The sequence below is a fragment of the Corvus brachyrhynchos genome, unplaced genomic scaffold, assembly GCF_000691975.1.
Source record: "Corvus brachyrhynchos isolate BGI_N302 unplaced genomic scaffold, ASM69197v1 scaffold1103, whole genome shotgun sequence".
Classification (NCBI taxonomy): Eukaryota; Metazoa; Chordata; class Aves; order Passeriformes; family Corvidae; genus Corvus; species Corvus brachyrhynchos.
Window position 1 is genome coordinate 55,231 of NW_008236980.1, and position 6,610 is coordinate 61,840.

Below are 6,610 nucleotides of genomic sequence, written 5' to 3' on the forward strand. Positions count from 1 at the left end.
AAGCTCCAAAACCCGCGTACAAATCACAAATAAAAAAACCCAAAACAACCAACTCCCCCAAAAAACCCTCCCAAAACAAAAAACCCCCGCCCCGCCCCCCCAAAAAAACCAACCCAGGCCCAAACGATCAAAATCTGTCCAGAAACCACTGAAAAAAATAGCCACAAAGCACCAAAATCTGTCCACAAAGCACCCAAACCCCTCACAAAGCACCAAAATTTGTGCATGAAACACCCAAACCCCTCACAGAGCACCAAAATTTGCGCACAAAGCAGCCAACTCCCCTCACAAAGCACCAAAATTTGTGCAGAAAACACCCAAACCCCTCACAAAGCACCAAAATTTGTGCATGAAACACCCAAACCCCTCACAGAGCACCAAAATTTGTGCACAAAGCAGCAAACTCCCCTCACAAAGCACTGAAATTTGTCCACAAAGCACCCAAACCCCTCACAAAGCACCAAAATTTCTGCACAAAGCACCCAAATCTGCCACAAAGCAAAGTCATAAGGCACCAAAAAATCAGCCAAAAATCCAGCCACAAACCACTGGAAAGACCAGCCACAACACACTAAAAAAAGAGCCACAAGCCACCAAAAATCCAGCCAAATTCTGTCCAGAAATCACCAAAAAACAGCTACAGAGCACTAAAAAATGGCCACAAGCCACCAAAAGTCACAAACTGCCAAAATTCGTCCAGAAACCACCAAAAAAAAGACACAAAGCACCGAAACCCCTCACAAAGCACCAAACTTCCTCTCACAAAACACCCAAATCTGTCCCAAAGCAGTCACGAGGCACCAAAAAAATTCCACAAGCCACTAAAAAACTCAGCCCCAAACGACCAAAATCTGTCCAGAAATCACCAAAAAATAGCCACAAAGTACCAAAGTCTGTCCACAGAGCACCAAAAACACTCCCAAAGCACCAAAATTTGTCCCCAAAGCACCAAAACCCCTCACAAAGCACCGAACTCCCCTCACAAAACACTAAAATCTGTGCACAAAACACCCAAATCTGCCCCAAAGCAAAGCCATGAGGCACCAGAAAAGGCAGCCATAAGCCACCAAAATTTGTCCAGAAACCACTGAAAAACACCCACAAAGCATCAAAATCTGTCCCTAAAGTCACAAGGCACCAAAAAAAAGCCGAAACCCATCAAAAATCCAGTCACAAACTACCAAAATCCATCCCAGAAAGCACGAAACCCCACAAAGTACCAAAACCCAGACACAAACCACCAAACCCGCCACAAATTACAAAAATGCAGCCACAAACCAGTAAATCTGTTCATAAAACCAGCCCTGAGGCACAAGATCCAGCCACAAACCACCAGAATCCTCCCAGAAATTCCAAAAGCAGCCACAAATCGCCGGAATCCAGATTTTTAAAAAAGCCACAGATCGCTGAAATCCAGGCACCAATTACAAAACCAGGAAATCCCCAAAATCCAGCCTCATGTTCCAGCCACAGATCACAAAACCAACTGCAAATCACCGGAATCCAGCTACAAATCACCCCAGGACAGCCCCAAATCACAAAGCCCACCTGCAAATCACTAAAATCCAGCCACAATCAAGAGCCAGCCCCAAATTACCACAAATCAGCTGCAACTCTGCAAAATCAGCCCCAAAACACCCAAGTCCAGTCACAAATCACCCTAAACTGGCTCCAAACACCAAATCCAGCTCTAAATCACCAAAATCCAGCCATAAACCATGAAAATTCAGCCTCAAATCACCCTAAACCAGCCCCAAATCATCATAAAACAGCCTGAAATATCAAATTCAGCTTTAAATCACCAAAATCCAGCTGCAAATCACCCTAAACCAGCCCCAAATCACCCTAAACCAGCCCTGAACAACAAATCCAGCTGCATATCACCCAAATCCAGCTGTAAATCACCCTAAACCAGCCCCAAACACTAAATCCAGCCATAAATCACCAAAATCCAGCTGCAAATCACCAAAATCCAGTTGCAAATCACCCTAAACCAGCCCTGAACACCAAATCCAGCCCTAAATCATCAAAAATTAGCCCTCAAATCACCCTAAACCTGCCCCAAACACTAATTTCCAGGCCTAAATCATCCAAACCCAGCCCCGGCTCAGCCCCAAATCCCCCTAATCCAGCCCCAACTCAGCCCCAAACACCAAATCCAGCCCTAAATCATCAAAAATTAGCCCTCAAATCACCACTAAATCAGCTCCAAACACCAAATCCAAATCACCCGAAACCAGCCCCAAACACCAAATCCATCTGAAAATCCCCCTAATCCAGCCCCAAACACCAAATCCAGCTCCAAATCATCAAAAATTAACCCTCAAATCACCCGAAACCAGCCCCAAACACTAATTTCCAGCCCTAAATCATCCAAATCCAGCTGCAAATCACCAAATCCAGCTCCAACTCCGTCCCAAACACCAAATCCAGCCCTAAATCATCAAAAATTAGCCCTCAAATCACCACTAAATCAGCTCCAAACACCAAATCCAGCTGCAAATCACCAAATCCAGCCCCAACTCAGCCCCAAACACCAAATCCATCTGAAAATCCCCCTAATCCAGCCCCAAACACCAAATCCAGCCCTAAATCCACAAAAATTAGCCCTCAAATCACCCCTAAACCTGCCCCAAACACCAAATCCAGCCCTAAATCATCAAAAATTAGCCCTCGAATCACCCCAAACCAGCCCCAAACACTAATTTCCAGCCCTAAATCATCCAAATCCAGCCCCAAATCCCCCTAATCCAGCCCCAACTCAGCCCCAAACACCAAATCCAGCCCTAAATCATCAAAAATTAGCCCTCAAATCACCCTAAACCTGCCCCAAACACTAATTTCCAGGCCTAAATCATCCAAACCCAGCCCCGGCTCAGCCCCAAATCCCCCTAATCCAGCCCCAACTCAGCCCCAAACACCAAATCCAGCCCTAAATCATCAAAAATTAGCCCTCAAATCACCACTAAATCAGCTCCAAACACCAAATCCAGCTGCAAATCACCAAATCCAGCCCCAACTCAGCCCCAAACACCAAATCCAGCCCTAAATCATCAAAACCCACCCGCCCCATAATGACTCCAATCAAATAAAGAAGGGCCCGCCGGGAATAATGTCCATGAAGTTCCGAGTTCTCGGAGCGCCGGGGCCCTGCCAGCCCCAAACTGTGGGGCCTTTCTGCTGCGGGCCAGCCAGGGCACAATGAGGGATTGTCCGGCCCCACATCCCAATTGAGAAGGGCAGATTCTCCGGGATATATAAATATATTTATCCCGCTCCCACAGCTGTGCAGTGACCAATTCTTCTCGCGGCAGAGGAGGGGGATTGAGGATTGGGGACAGTAATGGGTCTATTATTTCGGGGTGGAGAGAACGAGCCCTTTTTTCTCCTCTCTCTCCACATTAAGACAATTGTTATTCCCTGCTCCCCTTGTTCCTGCTCTCAGCACCCCGTTTCGGGCACAAGCTGCGTGGGAAGGAAGGGAAATAAGGGAAAAATGGATTTTTCCCGGGAAGCCCAGCGCCAGCCCGGCCTAAACCCTGTTAGATGTTGGTCCGTAATATTTTAATTAAATAAAGATTAAACCCAGCACTAAAGTCAGGATTGGACTGGATGATCCTTGAGGGTCCTTTCCAACTCAGGATATTCCATGATTCTAGGATTTAGAATCCTAGAATGCGTGATTCTGTCATTTAGAATCGTGGAATCCACAGAACCATATCCCATGGTTTTATGGATTCCTAAAATCATCATTTGATTTGTAGAACCACATTCCATGATTCTGTGGTTTAGAATCCCAGAATGCTTTGGTCTGGGAGGGACCTTAAAGCTCATCCATGGAATTACTCAGCTGGGAATAGCCCCAGGCAGTGAGATCCTGCTTTACAACTCCCTCGCTCTGCAGGACACTGGGAAAATCCCAGCTGGGACTCACCTGCCTTGGAGAAAGATCCCAGCATCCAAAGGGCAGATTTCCACATGATCCTGGCTCAAGTATCCAAAATATTGAATATTTGGGATATACCCTTGACTGAGAGCATTCATCCTCCTCTTCTCTCCCTGTCATTCCCATCCCCTCCCAAAAATTCCCTTGTAAACAGCTTTGTTTGCACTAAAATCCTTCTTTGTATACGGTGGGATGACTTTAACTTGGGATAACCCAAGGCATCCAGCTCCTTAATTTCCTTCTCCACTGAAGGACAGATTCCTAGAACTGATCTCGAGGGACAGGGATCATGGAATCCTGGAATGGTTTGGGCGGGAAGGGACCTTAAAGCCCATCCAGTTCCACCAGCACTTCCACAAGTTCCTGCCTGCGATGGCGTTGGACCATAAAGCTGGGTCCAAGGAGGATCAAAAGATTTGGGAAAGGACCCCGAGCCCAGATTTGGAACCCTCTGGATGGACCATGTTGGCCTTGGCCTGGGATTCCCCATCCTAAGGTGTAAAATCCTGTGGAGCAACTCATTTACAGTAAAAATATGATGCTTCCCTCCTTTCCTTAGGGACAATGTCAACATTCCCACATCCCAGCCTTCCCATAGGACAGCTCCCAAGTGTCACACACCCCTTACCAGACAGGAAAATCCCTTTGGGAACGACTCATTAAGGATTCAAACCCTCAGATTTGAGAGTTCTGCCCTCACCCCGTGGCTGCCATTCCCAGAACACCCTCCTTTGGATATACCCCCAGGAATCTTTGTTCCCTCCCATCTTTCCTCCTTCCCTGGTGCCCAAATTGAGGTGTGGATGATCTGTGTCCTCCTCACCTGAGTTTTCCTCCTGCCTCCCAGTCCTGCTCAGCTCCCACTCCCAAGGAATGCTGCTCTTCCCCTTCCCAGACCTGATTAAAGGGAAAAGACCCACTGGAAAAACACAGCAAGGGATGGAGCCAACCTCATCCACATGGGATGGTCCAGCTCCCTTCCTGCAATGAGCCAAGAATCCAGCACTTCAGGGATGGACTTGTGTGATCCCCAGGGGATCCTAGGGAGCTCTGAATCCCAAAAATTCAAAGGTATAGCTTTGATCCATATGGAGGCAGCTCGAGCAGATCCAAACCCAGTCCCTCATTGGTTTTCCTTTCTCCTGCCCTCCACATTTCCCACATTTCTGCCGCTTCCCATTCCCCTCTGGGTCATGCTCCCTGCAAACCCTGCTCTCCCTATCCCACATGGCTCGCTGGGAGCACGAGCCAGGAAGGGCTGGAGGGATATTGCTCGGGATATTACTCATGGAAGGTGCGGCCGGGGCTCCCTCCGGCGCCGAATTTCAAAGTCCAGTTTCTAACAAAACAATAATTCATGGATTTCCCCTCCCTCACCCTATCCCTCCCCACATCCCAACCTCCAGCTGGGATTCCCAGGCACGGCTGGAAGGATTTGGAATCTATTTTTAGCCTTTTTCCACCAGCTCCGAGCATGGACACCTCAGTCTCCGGGAGGGCGTCAGAATCATCGATCTGGCTCACGTGAGGCTCAGCCGAGCAGGGATCATGGATCCAGAGATATCCAATGGATAGAAGACTTATTCCTCCTGGTGGGACCAGGTCCCAGAGAAGCTGCTGTGTCGCTGTTGGAAATGCTGGAATACTTGGAATCTCCTACTCACACACCACCCCAATCCCAGATGGTTTGGGTGGGAAGGGACCCCAAAGCTCATCCCATTCCACCCCCTGCCATGGGCAGGGACACCTTCCACTATCCCAGGTTGCTCCAAGCTTTTTCCAACGTGGACTTGACACCACCAGGGATGGGACAGCCAGAGCTTCCCTGGGAAGTCCTTTCCAACCCCGCTGGAGGCGGAAGCAGAGCTCCCTCCGTTATCTCCTCCTGGCAGGAGCCCCGCACGGATCAATCCCTTCCTGGTTATCCATTAACTCCAAAGGGCTCGTTCCCGAGACGGAGAGAACACCTCCATTGATTTAGGAAGGAATAAAGGACCATCCTCAGGGAGGAACACACGTCCTGGGAGACCTCAGCATCCCAGGAGACCTCGGGAGCTGGAAGCGCAAAGGATCCACCCAGGCCTGGAGCGGGGAAGTGTCACCCACCCACTCCCGACAAGGACATCCAGGCTCCAGGGAAAACCCCTGTCCACTCTGCCAGGACAAACAAGGCCACAGGGGCTGGATGTGCTTCCCAAGGAAGTTCTGTGGTGGGAAGGATGAATAGAGACTGCTGGAAAATCCAAGGAGAGATTGCTGGAAGAGGCCAGGAATTACATCTGCACCATTACCCTCAGATCACCATTTCCTTTCCCTCTTTTCCAATGGAAATACAACCTGGAATCCTTGGGAAAACCCTGTGCCACGCTGGTTTCCATTGAATTAATTAACAATTAGATCTCAGCTTTAAGTTATTAAATATTCCCATTATTTCCCCTCCTTTTCTTTGCTTGCTTGGGAACGCTTCAAAAATCGTTGGAAGGTTTGGGGATTTTTTCTGTAGTTCCGGATTTTTTGTCAATGGATTGGAAACAGCTTTTCTCAATAAGCTGGAATTTTTTTCCTAAGGCCACCAACACACCCAGCAGCCAGAGAATCTCCTTGGAAAACACGACTACATCCCTAAGGAAGGCTTTTAATAGGTTTTATAGCAGCATCCCCCAT